The sequence below is a fragment of the Lonchura striata genome, chromosome 9 (genome assembly GCF_046129695.1).
Source record: "Lonchura striata isolate bLonStr1 chromosome 9, bLonStr1.mat, whole genome shotgun sequence".
NCBI lineage: Eukaryota > Metazoa > Chordata > Aves > Passeriformes > Estrildidae > Lonchura > Lonchura striata.
Window position 1 is genome coordinate 23909392 of NC_134611.1, and position 15237 is coordinate 23924628.

At 35.8% G+C, this 15237-nt stretch overlaps 2 long non-coding RNA genes across 2 annotated transcripts in view; both read right to left on the reverse strand.

Moving 5' to 3' along the window:
* Positions 1–2734: 2734 nt before the first annotated feature.
* Positions 2735–8873, reverse strand: LOC110479950 (uncharacterized). The gene is made up of 4 exons (XR_002467033.2): positions 8761–8873; positions 6745–6903; positions 5873–5951; positions 2735–2791 (listed from the first exon to the last, which is right to left on the reverse strand). It is a non-coding gene; the product is annotated as an uncharacterized LOC110479950 (long non-coding RNA).
* A 2890-nt stretch (positions 8874–11763) lies between these two features.
* The window catches only part of LOC116183878 (uncharacterized), a 53766-nt gene continuing 50292 nt past the window's right edge, over positions 11764–15237 (reverse strand). The window contains exon 3 of the long non-coding RNA XR_013340412.1: positions 11764–11788. This is a non-coding gene — a long non-coding RNA (uncharacterized LOC116183878). The remainder of the gene's footprint in view (positions 11789–15237) is intronic.

A 15237-nucleotide genomic window follows, 5' to 3' on the forward strand; every position in this document is an offset into this window, starting at 1 on the left:
ATTTTCATATTAATAGGCTACATTTCTTGTCTGTGAAAATGAAAACTTCTTAGAACTAGGAAGTTTTCTGTAGGGCCAGTGATCTGCCCCATTTTCCTCTTAGCTGTACCCCCATACAGCAAACTCTCAGCTACAGCCATGCCCCAGCTTGGGCACCAGAATGTTCCATAACAGGCAGTTCAGTCCCTCTATCTGGAACTTCAGGTTACACACTGCTACCTCACCTCCTCCCTATCTGAGGAAAGACTTCAATTTTCTGTATAGGCAATAGTTCCTCAAATTTCTGAACTGAGTTTAAGTCACAAGTTAGCTGTTTCGGGGGAAAATCTGAGTGTCACTTCATGTAGTAATGTTGCTTGTCTCCCATTTAATCCATTATCCTTTCTACTATCAATCCTCTGCCCTAACTCCTCAGTCCCTTCCATTCTAGCTCTAAATCTGCCTTGCTTTAATTCTCTCTGAGCTGGTTTTCATTCACATGAGATGCTCTGACCCCTGGTGCTGCCACTCCTTTCCCAGCTGGGGGGGCCACGGACAGGAGGCTGCTGGACCCCGGGAAACGAGCCCAGAGCCCCAGGCCAGCACAAGCCAAACAGCCCAAGGGCCCTGGCCAGGGCTGTGCCAGGACAGAAATATGCACCAGCACTGGCAAAAAAAGATCATGGTGTTTTTTGCATTTTTAACTATGCTAAGACCTCAAAAGGCACTCTTATTTAATAGGACTCTCTCATTTCCCCTGCCCCTACAAAGTAATTCATATATGGTTTTACCCATGCTTCCTTCTATTCCCCAGCTGCAGCGCTATCTTTATAAATATTTTCCTACTGCTTAATGCAGCTATGAATTTCATAGAGCTCAAGGTAAAAGCAGCAAGAAACAGCTGGATTATCACATTGGTGGTTCTGTTTTTGCATGGTCACTTTGTGCTCAGTGTGGAAAGAGAGTAAATAATGGCTATTACTATTCTGATGAATAAGCCCCCGGTGAGGACATAATCACAATTTCAAAAATAAAAGAGTGAATTCATATGCTTATTTTGGATATTTGTATTCCTTTTAACTGAATGTTCTCTTACACCAGATTTTACTAGCAAAGCATATAATTTGTTTCTTTCTTAAATCTGGAGATTTAAGTTCCTAAATAACATAAAATCCAAACTACTACCCCCACATTGCAGCTACTGCTTGTAAAGTCAGGCTTTGAAATAAGCCTTAGAATTTCACTGAAAACCATTGTAGGCTTTTGTCTGTGATTTTTATAAAATACACTCCAGCAATCAGATGTGAATAATGTTCAAAGTCTTGAAAATCTATAATCATGAGAATTTGAAACAAGAGAATGGAAAGAAAGAATAAAAAAGTTTTTGCTTCTCACATTTTGCATTATATCAGAAGCTGCAGTTCAGTGACCAGTCATTTGTCTGAGACAAATATCTAAGACCTTGTCTCCTAAAAAAAGAGGGATGAGGAATCAAATTAAATATTTAAGATTTAAAGATGCTTCTAAACAATTTTAGGAAAGGACTGCTTAGTTATCCTCACATCATAAAGTTTCTTTTGCGTCACAGAGTGAGTGTGGAGGAAACAGAAATGAAATAGATGCTCCTTCCACTTGCAGCTTAGCCAGATGTGGTCCAGGGAACAATTCTCTCTTAGCAGACAGCAGTGGGTGGAGTCTGAAGTACCTCCCGTGCAGGTGGTACAGTGTGGCCATGGCTTCACCACACTGGTAATGCTCCAAATTAATTCCACATATAGATTCAGCAAATTTTTTATAAATTTTATAAATTCAGCAAAATTTTTGTTTTTAACCTACACAGATTGGGAATTCCTTTCCCATGCTTTATTGAGATGGTGGCATATATTCTGGACAGAATTATAGAAAGTTTATATCTGATATATTCTATTTCTTTTCAGATACTTTCATAGAGACTTTCTCAACCTGTGTCAGTGGCCAAATAAAAATTACGTACATTGGGTACTCATGTCTACCAGGTTACTGGTTTTTTATTTCGGTATTTAATATAAAATAATCTTCCTTTAATTTCCCAATGTATACATTTTAAGGCAAATGAAATAGCAATGAAATTTAAAAACCTCCCTAACATTTGTATGCACTAATGCAAGTTAGTTGCATTTAAGTCCACAATTAAGTTCTTTACTAGAGAGGAGTCTGAAAATATCTTGTGTGTGTTATCTCCTGGCTTCTTTTATGCACTGCATTTTATCTCAGTTAGCTTAAGGCTGTAACACCTTTGACAGATTACCATTATTTTACATCTGTTGTACAGAAATAAATCTGTAGCAAAAATATTATCAAGTTTCATATGGGAAGTTCTAGCAAAGACAAGTTTATCATACAAGGATGCAGCTCCAAAATCTCTGTACTCAAAAGTGTGTAATGGGATATTAAAATCCATGCGTTCTAAATGTATTTCCAAACACAGCAGTGTGCAGGCTTATGGCAGATGGTAACAGATGCCTGGGCTCAGCCTCTTTATGTTTGTCTTTTTCCCAGCTCCTCAAAAGGCAAAACCCACTTGCTTATTTGTGTCCTCTGCAGAAAAGCTCACAGGTCCTGGCTCAGGGCCAGGTTTACCAACAAAGTTTACCTACAAAGTGAAATCCAATTCCTGCTAAAATTCTTATTAACCCCCAATACAGCCATGATTTCACCCAGTGACTTCATCACAATATCTCCACAAGCAAGTCTGGAAAATGACCTTACACTGATAACTGCAGCTCCTTGGATGTCAGCACTCAAAACTCTGCTGATTTTCTCAGAAGCATTCCTGAAAAGAAGGTACAATTAGGTGGTTTATGTTTAGACATACCTGGATAGCTCTGAATATACCAGGTCTCAAAATACCCCCTGCTCTAACCTAGCAACTTTACACACAGGAATGATTTCTAAATGACAGACCTTAATCAAGAATAATACCCAAGCTCAGACATGAACAGGAAACATATACCAGGTTACTCTCTAATTAAATATGGAGTCAAATACTTAAAATTAATTAATATGTTAAACCCTTGGGATTTAGCTCCAGACAGAGATTCTATAAGAGAATCACTAGATACATAAATTATCTTTTGAGAGAACAATGTTGTTTATCAGTTCATTTGTTTTGCAGTGTTACTTCCAGAAATTACCTCCATATACATATTGGCCCACATCACATTGATCTGTAATTAAAAGATTATTATTTAGGTTACAGTGTTAAACTATCAGAAATTAGACATGTGCAGTCCCAGTTTCCCATTAAGTGCAAACTCCCAGTCTTCCTTTCTTCCCCTCCCTATTCCAAGTCCTGTTCTGTCTCTCCACCACCCTAATGCAATCAGTGATACTGAGGAAAACAAATGCCTCAGATTTGGAGCTCAGATCTCACACAGTCCTCAACAAGCAGGAGATCTAATGGCACTAACAGTGCACTTACTGAGAGTTCTTAAATTATATCATTTGTCATCTGTTTTCCATTTCCACAGAACCTCAGTGAGAATCTTGCCAGTATGCAATATTACCAGCCCAGAGTCACAGAAAGCCACTAATACAAGTCAGTTACAGAGAGTAATCACTGCCACAGAGAAACTCATGCAAACATGCAATGGGAGACAGCAAAAGCATCCTCTTCAAAAGATTTTTGGAGAGGATGCTTTTCTGCCTAATTCTACCTCAGTTCACCAAAAATATGCATCAGAATAAATTTAATCACTTCCAGATTTTTCTATTATAAGCAGGGAAAGAAATAGTCAGCAGAGAAATGAGATAACAATGCTGGGGATATCTTCTGGTGAAGAACTGAAACTTAAAAGTATCTTGTATGTATTTTTATATTGTTTAGCTATACTAGCAACTCATATTCAGTAAGGAATAAAGGATTCCCATAACTTCCTACTGGTTGGATTAAGCCTGGGTTCACCAAGATCAACTCATGGTTTATCTGAAGTCACCCATTATGTTTTTTATGAATGTATTATTACTTTCTCTAAACCAATTCTGGAAGCTTTCAAAACCTTAGCATAACCAGAGAGGAACTGCACCATTATTTCTTTTCCAGTCAGAAGTATTCCTTTTCCAGTCAAAAGAAGCACAGCTAATCTATAACTGATTGATAAATGTCATTCTGCAGTGTTATAAAGTAGCTGGTGTTTGTCAAGGATGTCTCAAAGGGTAAATGATTATTTTTTTCAAAGTTCAAAGGGTAAACAGAAATTTAACTGTCATTACAGAAATTCTGGCTGGAAGAATACCAGCAAATGTATCAGGCAGTTTTCCTCACTCTATAGTAAAGGATTAATTTTCACTGTCCCTTGCATGACCACTGAGTGGTATTTACTGCCAATTTTTGTTTCCTAGTAACCTTTAATTTACAGTTCCTCCAGTGAGATTGTTACAAATGCCTGAGAAATCATTAGCCAATTCCTGAAGTGCAAAATCCAGAGATAGGCACTATCCCAGGACATGCACAGCAGTAAAGCAATTCATAGTCAAACCGAAATGAAATTATTTGAAAATTACAGTGATTTAAAAAAAAAAAAGCAGTTTCAGATTGGTTTATTTTAATTCAATAAATAAGCTTGTATAGTTTTGCAGACACACTGGTTTTCAAAACAAGTTTCAAGACAGAAATTAACTTCAGAAATGTTTAAAGCACACACACACACATACACAAAAACAAGAGCAACAACAACAACAACAACAACAACAAAAAACTACCCAAAAGAACCCTGCAGGCTGATTTAGGAGCAAATTCTGACATCTGTACTCTAATTTCTGAGTCAGGCTGATAAAAACATTAAGTCATCTCTAACTAGTGATAATGAATGCAATCAAGCCATCTCAAGAGAATTATGTTTCTGAATAAATGACAATTATATGATTAGAACTTACTTAGCACTGTCATCACTTTATTCTGAACAAAGGTAAGTTTTCATTTTTCTTTTTTGCAACTGTTAGACATACTGTATATCCAATATGGCATTAGGAAATTAAAAATCACACAATTGCCTAAGGATAAGATGCTTAAATTATAACTATTCACTTTGCTTCAAAAACCTCTATTTGAGCAGTATTTTATACATATTTTAATGTGCAATCTCAGTAGAATATGGTGTGCAAATGTAGCATTGTATGTTTTGTTAGAAAACCAGAAACCATTTCTAAAATGCTTCAGTTTCTTGTAACTGAGCCTGTGTAACTTTTGAACTTGTGTTGTCTCCACTCCCTCATTGCATCCCAGCACAGAGGCTGAAGGGTTTCTTTTGTTTTGTTGGCAGAGACCACTGATACTCCTGACTACAGGGAGATACCACAGGTGTAACCATAATGCTCCTGAATGAGCAGGTTTTTGGAGTTTTTCTGCAGAACTTTTCTCTTTCTTAACCCTAAAATGCTCTATAAAAGAGACTAATCCACTAGAAAACAAAATAGTTGAAGTTCTACTTACTTTTAAAAATTTTTTTATTTTATTTTCATTAGTGGAAAATACTTCTCAATAAATCTATCAGGATGTTTTCCTAGAGCCATATTTGAATGAAGGACTCAGTCAAAAAGAAATGGAATGATTAAGTAGAAATAATTTGTCTAAAAGCAGAGGGGTAAAACTAACATCTCCACTTCCTATCAATTAATTACAAAATTCCTTTCTTTGTAAAAGGGAGAGAGGAAACTTTTCAAAAGCTCCATAAATCAAATAGCAGCAGTAACCTGAAGCAGTCTAGACAGTAATGACCCACAGGTCAAGAAATGATAAGTATTTTAAGCAGGGATGTTTCTTAAATTCAAAGATTTGAATTTTAATTCATTTCTAAGTAAAAATGGTAATAGATACGTATCCTTTCATGTCACATAAGTAGCAAAGATATCTTACTTTTATTCAAACAGGGGATCCATATGCTCAGGTCTCAGCCATCATCTGCCTGAAAAGGTCAGAAGCAGTATATCAGGATCTGGAGAGATAGAATTGAGGAAAAATTTGGATTCAAGACCAGAAACTTTGCGTTATTTTGTGTTTAACAAGCTCCTGCAGCAAAACCTACCTGTGCCAAGTTGTACAAAATAATCTTGACACTGCAGAAAGTCCTTACCTGTGGGAGTCATTGTAGGAAAACACAATTTCGAGTAATGTGATATTGCTCATGCAAGCTGAGACACAAATATCAAAACTGCTTCTCCAAATAACATACAATGGGGACTTCATGGTTTGTAGGCTTTTTGCTGAAATCTTGTGTTATGATTATTATCACACCCAAGCTGGCAGACTAACAACAACAGAGCACAAACAACAATATCATGCCATGTGAGCAATGAGTGAATGACAGAATATTACAGCATTTCCTCTTAAAATAGATCTCCATAGTCTGTTCTCTGCTGTACAAACAAAAACAGGATGAAATTAGGCAAACAAGTAACTACCATTTGTCATGAGTGACAACAGTTAAGGGTGTGTTTCAAGTTTCAGGTGTTCTGGAGAATGCTTCAACAAATATGTTAAATGCCTGCTTGTTCTTAAAATACTTACTAAAGTGATTCTAAGAATAAATCAACCTATGGCAAATTTAGACAAAAAATCTTGAGCACACACTTGTTAAAGTGAATTAAGAGCAACATATTTTGCTCTTATTTCCTTAACCCTTTCAAAAATATCATCCTCACTATGCTTATTTTTGCTGTAGCTCTTAGTGGACCAACAGACATTCAGTTTTTAGAGCACTCATCCACAAAAACTCTCAAGATATTTACCTTTACTGAGATTTTGTCTTGCTAGCTGTAAGAGTGCTCCACATTCGTGTCAATACACTCAGTGGGACTAATTCCACATTGAACTGGAAGAACTGCAGATTCAACAGGAAGAAATGCACTCAAATACTCAAATATATTGAGATGTCCTGTTTTAGATCACTGCAATAAAGAGGAATAATCAGCACAATAATTTCTTTTGGAACAAAGAATGCCTAACTCAGTGTAATTAGGATGACTTTGAAGGAGATGACATAGTAGGAATATGTAAACAGGACAGAGGAAGCACCCACCAATTCATGTCCCTGACAATGAGAAGGAACTCATCCTAGGAATTCCAGACACATAGTGTGCCATATGGACCCTTGTAGACTAAGAATGAATTCTACTTCCAAAATGTCTTAACATTTATTAAAAACCTCTGTCTTCTTATTTTTTCTATAGTTTATTCTAAGTTCATAGTGGATATGTTGTGTCAGAGAGGAGGAGATAATCAGGAAAAATAGCTTCATTTTCAGGTTCTACAGGAGACATTCTAGCATGCACTGATAATAATTGTCTGATACACCAAAGCACAAGGAAATAGATTGATTCTCTTGCTTGCCTCTGGCCATTTCACCTGGTCAGGAGTATCACATTTAACTCTTGTCACAGGACAGGGCAGGCAGTCAGTGGTTACTCAGTCACAACTAAATCCCCCATACACTTAGCAAAAACATGGACGTGAAGTGTGAAACACAATTTTAATTTTCAGTGTTAAATTCTTGAAGAGGTAAATAAAAAGAATTTTACAAAAACACATTCATGGATGTTGAAGTGTTTATACAGCTAGGAGATTTTTTTTTTCCTTCAACAAACCAATCATACCTGTAATAATGTCTTTTGTACCTGGAAGCTACAAAAATAGTCAAGTTCCAAGGTATGAAAATAGTGACACATGAAACAATGAGAATGTCTCCAAAGTTGAATGAATTTTCAAAGAAAAAAAAGAAAGTCATTAAGATAGAATTAAAATCAGTGGAAAAAGAATAGCTTGAATAAAACAGATTTAATCATAAGGTTGATTGAGATGTCTGTGAGAGTTGATAATGGTTTGCAATAAGATTTATAAGTAAATTAGGTATAATAGAAAGGTGTTAATTTTTAATGAGAAGAACTCTCATTAGAGAAAAAAAGAAATCTAGACTTTTAAAGTTTTACACTTCATTTATGATGGTATTGGATTTTGGTCTGAACCTGTGACACTTTTACAAGGCTTTTTTGTGATTTCAAGGAGGTTTGCTGGCTGTGTAAGTTTGTAAAGCAGTCATGCTTTATTGTTTTCTGTTTATAAATATAAAATTAAAACATATAATTAAATATAAGGTTATATTTGCGATGGCTTCACAAATATAATTTACTTCCTAAAGAACATGTAGGTATTTATTTCCAGGTACTTGGACCATAAATTGTTTCTCAGCTGTACATCACTGCTGTTCTGTTGTTGATCCAGAACCACAAAGGAAAGTTAGCAAGTTTTGAGGAAAAAGGAAGCCAGCACCCACAGCTCCATGCCTGAAACACACCTATTTCAGGAGGGCATTCATTGCTGGGAGCTGCAAATCTCCATAGGCACCTTCCTTTTACCTTGTCAGTGCTCTGAGGTTGTGAGAGGGCTGGAAATTAATCCATAATCTTGATGGCACTGATTCTGTAGGACAGGAGAGCATCCTGTCAGAGACCTTGTTTTGCAGGACACTGAAAAATGCTGCATGATCTCTCACAGAGCTAGAAGCTGCCATTTCAAATATTAAAACCCAGGAGCAGTGCCAGGGGCACTGCCAGTGCCCAGACCTGCCAAAAGAGTTCTTCAATCTCTGCTGCAGACATGAAGAAGTTGCTACAGCTAAATTTAATATTGAGCTGAGCTCCAGTACTCAACACTAAGCTCATCCTGTTCCCAGCCTGCCTTTTTTAAATATCATATTTCAGCCTCTAATCTACACAGAAGCAGAAGTTATCAGATAGATCAGTACTCACAGCAGTGCTGAACACTTCATGCCTTTAGAATCCATTTGTTGTTCATCTCCTCACTTGGGACAGAAGGGAGCTTGAAAGATCTTTCTTCCCATATTGCTGTAGCAAATACTGCAGGATGGGGGGGAAAACCAACAACGCAAACTCATTACATTAACATTCTGAAGAGAGATGAAAATGGGATTTACAGAATAAGCAGTTAATGTACATATTAAATCTGACAGAAAAATAAGACTTATTAATTAACTTGAGCCTATTCCTACAGCATCTGTAGTAGTTATGGGTATGGCTTTGAAGTCATACTGTACTAATGAGAATATCAATAGATCTCAGCATGTTGTATCATTGCATGTATCCCACTTTACCACAGGGTAAAAGATCTTGTCAGACAGCATCAAAATCCTGAGAAATTTTACAGATCCGTGTTGTGAAAACCTTTGATTACTCTTGGACAGAAACAATCTTCACCATTTAAGCCAGATTTAAACCCCAGCTTTGCTGATTCTCTTTGACTGTGTTCTACTCTTACCACATGCATCAGCTGTTTCCTCACACAACCATTCAAAGCACTGTCATTACCTGTGACAGTGCAAATATCAGTGTCTGTATTCTGGTGCCAAATGAAGGACTTACCTCAAAAAAAGCATTATCAATAACACATTAGCCTAAAATGTTAGCAGAGTTGTTTGATAGGACTAGCCAGTGTTAGTATTAGGGTTCTTACATCCAGGGCTACTAGAACAAGACCTCAGCTCAGACTGTGTGTGCACGTGTGTGCAGGCTGAAGATGCTGTGCAGGTGCCCACACAGGCACATTTTACATGTAGGCCCTGCTGTTTCCCTGAGCATGAGGCTAGCTGGGTGAACTGGAAGCACTGGTCACAGAAACACAGAGATATTAGTGGTATGTTTAAATTCCTCAGCTTTGCAATATGCTTGTTTTACTTAAGCACATCACTAGTCACAGGTATATCACATTACCTAATAGCCTCTCCTTTGGGGAGAAATACCGAATTAAAATCTTCCATAAACAGTACAGGATGAAGACTTAATAGATTTTAGAGTTATTTTTTCATATTTATCAATAAGTCACACGCAATGCTGAACAGGAAAATTATATTCTCAAAATAATCCAAAATACAATAAACACAATTTGGAGATGCAAAAGCCAGGCTAGAAAATAAGTCATGGGATTAATATGCTGAATACAATTTGAGAAGGTAAATTTGGGATTTTAGAACTAAACCACCTGACTGTCATTCTCCTTGAAGTGCTATGAAGATAACAAACACTGCACAGCAAAGGTGACCTTTATCATAGCCCTCAAAGTTTCATCCACAGGAGGACCTGATAACAGACCAAAACCTTAGTAATGCAAAGTATGGCTGCTCTGTTTTCCCTTGTTCTTCTATAGTAAATACTATTGACTTCCACATATTCATCTTATTGATTGTTTTAATTATGTGCACAGAAAAAAGTGATTCCCAAATGTTCACTCTGTCACTGTGACTAATCATTTTCTCTCTCACCTAGATTTCACACCTTGAGGAAACAGTTGCATCAATGATATTTTCCTTTAAAGTGTCTTGCAGATGTCAAAGAGATAAGCATTAATGTCCAGATAAACTTTTTAAAGAGCAGGATGTTATTTAAATACTAAATAAAACCAATAATCAATAAAGAAACTGGAGGCAGAGTATAAATTTGCCTATTTTAAATAATTCCCTTCAGCCATATAAAATACAGTGCTGACTTATTAGTTTCTTTTTCTCTTAAGTTCTTGAGTGAAAACGCTTTATGTCTTCCTTCTTATTGCTTCCTTCTAATGGGTTGTTTTAATGTTCATAAAAATGTAGCTGTAACACTAAATTCACTAAGAAATAATGCAGACTTTAGCAATATTAGCAAATGTTGGTTTTTTTTGATGTTATTTACTAAAAAGTCACCTGAAGTGAAATTTGAAGTATGGTATAGAAAGCTGTCTACAAGGCAGCTTGTTGCCAGGCTATTGGGATTTTCTCAGGTTTATAAGATAATTAAAGCAATGGCCAAAGTGATTTCTGAGTTCTTTATACTTATCTCACAACGCTGTCAGAAGATGGGAGATGGGACAACAAAGTATCTGTGTTAAAAAGAAAAAAAAAAAGAGAAAAAGTAAAAATTACAGGCCAGACTGTTACTTTTAGTTCTCCCAAAGTTCTGCGATAACTTCTCTACCTACTTATAACCGTCTGGAAAAAAAAAAAAAGTCATTCTTCCGTTCATTGTCAAAAGTCTTTCACTGCCAAATTAAAAGCCTGTTCATATAGGAGATACTTTGATATCCAGTGGCACCCAAACTGCAATGAGAAACATTCATCAGACTTCAAAGATAAAATTAGCAATGTATAGAAAATACAGAATAAACAGTGTCTGAACACAGAGATGTATTACTAACTACCACTTACTGAGGGAACATGTGTCTATTTTCCAGCAGAATGCTGACAGCACTCAAAGAATAGCAATCATATTCATTCCAGAAATAATCATTAAAGAAAAAAAAGCAAAGAGAAAAGAGGCATTAAAAGAATCAGAATATTATATTCACTGTGCAGAACTTGTACCAGCTGTGGCAAGGATGTTACTCCTGTGAGCCTTCTGGGTAAGTGGTGTGTTATGCTTTGCATGCAGCAATTATGAGAAACACCTTCATCAGAGACATATAGAAACAAACTCTTTAATGAAAATGATTACAAGAAAGTAATCCACTTTATTCTCTAAAGCAGAAGTTTTCAGTAGAGTTCTGTCCTTAACTCTTTAAAACCCTCTATATTTCACTCTATAAGAAACTGGTGAATAGTCCATTAATTACAAACTATTCTGTGATATATGTTATTTAATACTCGTCATTCCTACAGTTTTTAGTCTCTTATAATTAATGTAAATGCCAAACCTTATGTACAGACCTTGTGGGCTTATCTTGGAAGTCTAAAGAAATATTTTCAGAGCATCTACTCTATATATGAGAAAAAGGATGAGAGTGAAAAGATACCTGTAAGAAAAGATAAAATACAAAATCAGTGTATAGAGTCAATTAATGCATGTGAGAAAATAAAACCAAACATGGAAAAAATAAAAATAACTCAGGCAAGGGATGCACAAGAGATTAAGAACAAAAAGCTAATTCTCAGCTTTACTGAAGTAATTTAGTCATGCACTTTATGATTTCTAAGGTTATTTGAAAGCCCAGTTAAACAAAAAAGCTCACTTTTGCTCCTCTCTTAATTATATCCCTTTCCTGGGGAGCTACTGGTTTTAAGCAAGAGCTGGTTCCTAACTGGGTTCTCACATGGAGATTGAACTGCAAATCACTTCTCAATGTGGTTCCATTGCAAGTACAGATACTGTGGATATTCTATCACACTTTAATGAGTCAAATGGGTCACGTATTTATGTTTCTGCTCTCAGATCTAATTGAACTAAATAACATAAGTAATATTAATAATTATAATTATAATTGTAATTATAATGATAAATACCATTATGGATATTTAAGGCTGGTATAATTGTTAATCATTTAATTCAGCTTTGCTGTGCACAGTCTCATGACCACATTGAGGGTAGATGTCTAAACTAATGCATCTCTGGCTTCTTTCTAAAGACAATTTCTAAAGCAATTGATATCTCTCATGAAAAGTGTTTTGGTTCAGGAGAAACAGTCATACACTGGGAAAAAAATCCCACCCAAGTTTGATAGTAGGATTGTCAAATAAAGGTTTTGGAACACCATTCTTGTTAATTCTCATGGTTTTTAGATTATCCACAGTCCACAAATAAGTAGTATTTCTTCAAACTATTTTCCTATTTACCTTATGAACTACACCCTGATTAGGTTTATAGGTGAGAATTTGTCACCAGAAATTGAGAAATGAAGGGCAAAATGTAATCTATTCCTGAGGTATGTGGGACTGAGCAGGGAACCTTTTACCCCTGCTTAGAAAGCTTAAAGAAACCTTTTTTACAGGTCCTGTAAGTTTGGGGTTTTTTTTTTTTCTTTAGCTCAATGTAGATTTTCCTGGGATTTTAATTGGTTTGTTAACATGTGTTCACTCATTAACTGGTTCACTAAGGCTAACTAAAGACTAATGTCTTATTTAAAAATATTCTGTCATTACCCTGCACCCACATATTTCAGCTCAAGAGCAACAGAAGGTGTTTGGCTTCCTGCAGTGTTATTTAAAGACCTATAGAAATAGACATAATTTTAACCTACATCTTTATTCACTATTTTAATGTGGGCTTACAGCCTGTTTTTTAGAATGTGTTGCAATTAAATAATGCATCCACGTAAAATAAAGATTACTGCCAGACTTATTTAGATGTAACAAATCTGACCTTTTCTTATTTTCATTTTGAAAATAATAACATGAAAAAATGTTTGGTCTTAGTTAAAAAAAAAAAAAAATCAAGTCCACATATCTGTATATCTAAAAATCTTTATCTCACAAGAAAAATGTCAGTCAAAGAATCATAGGGGAATATGTTCCCCATTAAGCTGATTTTGTTGACTCACTTTTCCACTATTTCTGAATTTTTCCTTTCTCTTTTTTGTTTTAATTTCATAACATTGAATTAGAATATCCAGTCTAATGCTGTGCTTGCAACCATAGAAAAGATGACAACATTTTCTACTGGTCTTTTCTCCTTTAATTACTACATTGATAATTATAGTTCTAGATTTAGATCTTTGAATGTAATAATTTTTCATTCCAGTCTCAATAACAATGAGTAATAGAAATTCATAAGGATTAGAATATACAGACTCTTACAGATAATGAATCAATTTCCATTTTTTTGTTTACTTTGACATAGGCAAACCAAAGGGCAAAAGACATTTCCATGAAAACAATTAACAATGGTACATCAGTAAAAATGGTTTTCTGTGTTACAAGCAATCTGCATCAGGGAAAAATTACAACAAATGTTTTTGTTAAGTATTCTGCTAAGAGAATTTAGAAAGTGTTGTGGAAGGCAGGACGCATAAGTTTCATAGCTGCACAAGATATCCTCTGGTAGACATTATAGAGAGCAAGTAAAAGCACCTGAAACCCAAGGGTGGGACATACACTGAAAGTAGGGACATGAAAAACCAGTTCATTCAATCATTTAGGAACTGCACCATATTGACAGGTTTTTTTTTTAATGCCAAGAGCTCCACTTTCTTCAACTCCTGCACTTGTTCCTGTACCAACAGCATCTGATCCCAAGGATCAGAATGGGAGCTGCTCAGGCTGTGGAGGGTGTGCAGGAGGTGCTGGGTTCATTATGAACCAGGCACAATCTCCCTTTCAAAGACATTCTAATTCCAACGCTGCTGCATAAATCCCTTCTGTAAACACCTGGATCTCTCATACACAATCTCTTCTAATGTGCAATGAAATACAATAAGACATCTTTGGTGCCCTGGAATGATGTCACACTGAAATATGTTGAACGTCTACGACACATTTTCTCCTGGGGAGAAGAGTACAGGATTTTTTTTCCTGAAAAAACATGAATATTCCTTTTTGCTCCACAATTCATATATCCTTAGTAAATAGCTTGCAAAACTGACTAGCTGAGAATAAAATAAAGAGGTTTCATGTGTTTCTAAAGCTATAACTTAAACTGAAAAGAGCATTTTTCTAAATAAGCAAAGGAAGCCATGTGAAAGTAGGACATGACTAGTTTATGCATCAAAATGAATGATAATAGTATCACTGTGCAACAGTTTGTCACTGTTTCAGATGCTGTATTTTTGCTTCATTGCTTTGGCATACTCTTTTACTATGTGAGACAAATGCAAGAATTGTTTCCCTGATGGTCAATACTGCACAGAGACTCCAAACAACTGCCACTGACATTTCATAGTCACTTTATAGTGTGGGAAGGTGTGATACTGACTCTATATGGAATATGACTGGAAAATCCCTTACTAGTACCCTTGGCTGGAATTCATATCTCAATAGTAAAAATTTATGCCAAATTTTCATTTTTATAACATTATCACATATACTGCAGGACATCAGTTACTTGCAACCTATGAAATGATCAGGCTTATGAAATCACATAAGGTTGAAGAGGGGTAGTCTGCCACTGGTTTTGTTAACAGTGGATAACTTCTGTTCCAGAAGTAATGAAAGGTCAATAATTGCAGTAATTCTTGTTAATGAGGTTTTAGGTAATTAGTCAGGGTCTTTTTAGGGGGTTTATTGTTTTTTTTTAAAGAATTTCCAGTGTCCTATTAAATCTTCAATCTGTTGAATAAAAGATAAACCAGTGAGACTCTGAAAGCAGGATGTGTCTGCTGATTCACTCGGTTTAGAAAGCATGGGAAATTGTGTTTATCTCTTACCTATAAGCCATTATTCCTGATGTCTAAACTATTTCCTGGGAGTACAAGACTAACACGTGTATCTGTCAACAAAATGGGTCACCTCTATACTCCTCTATATTTTCTTT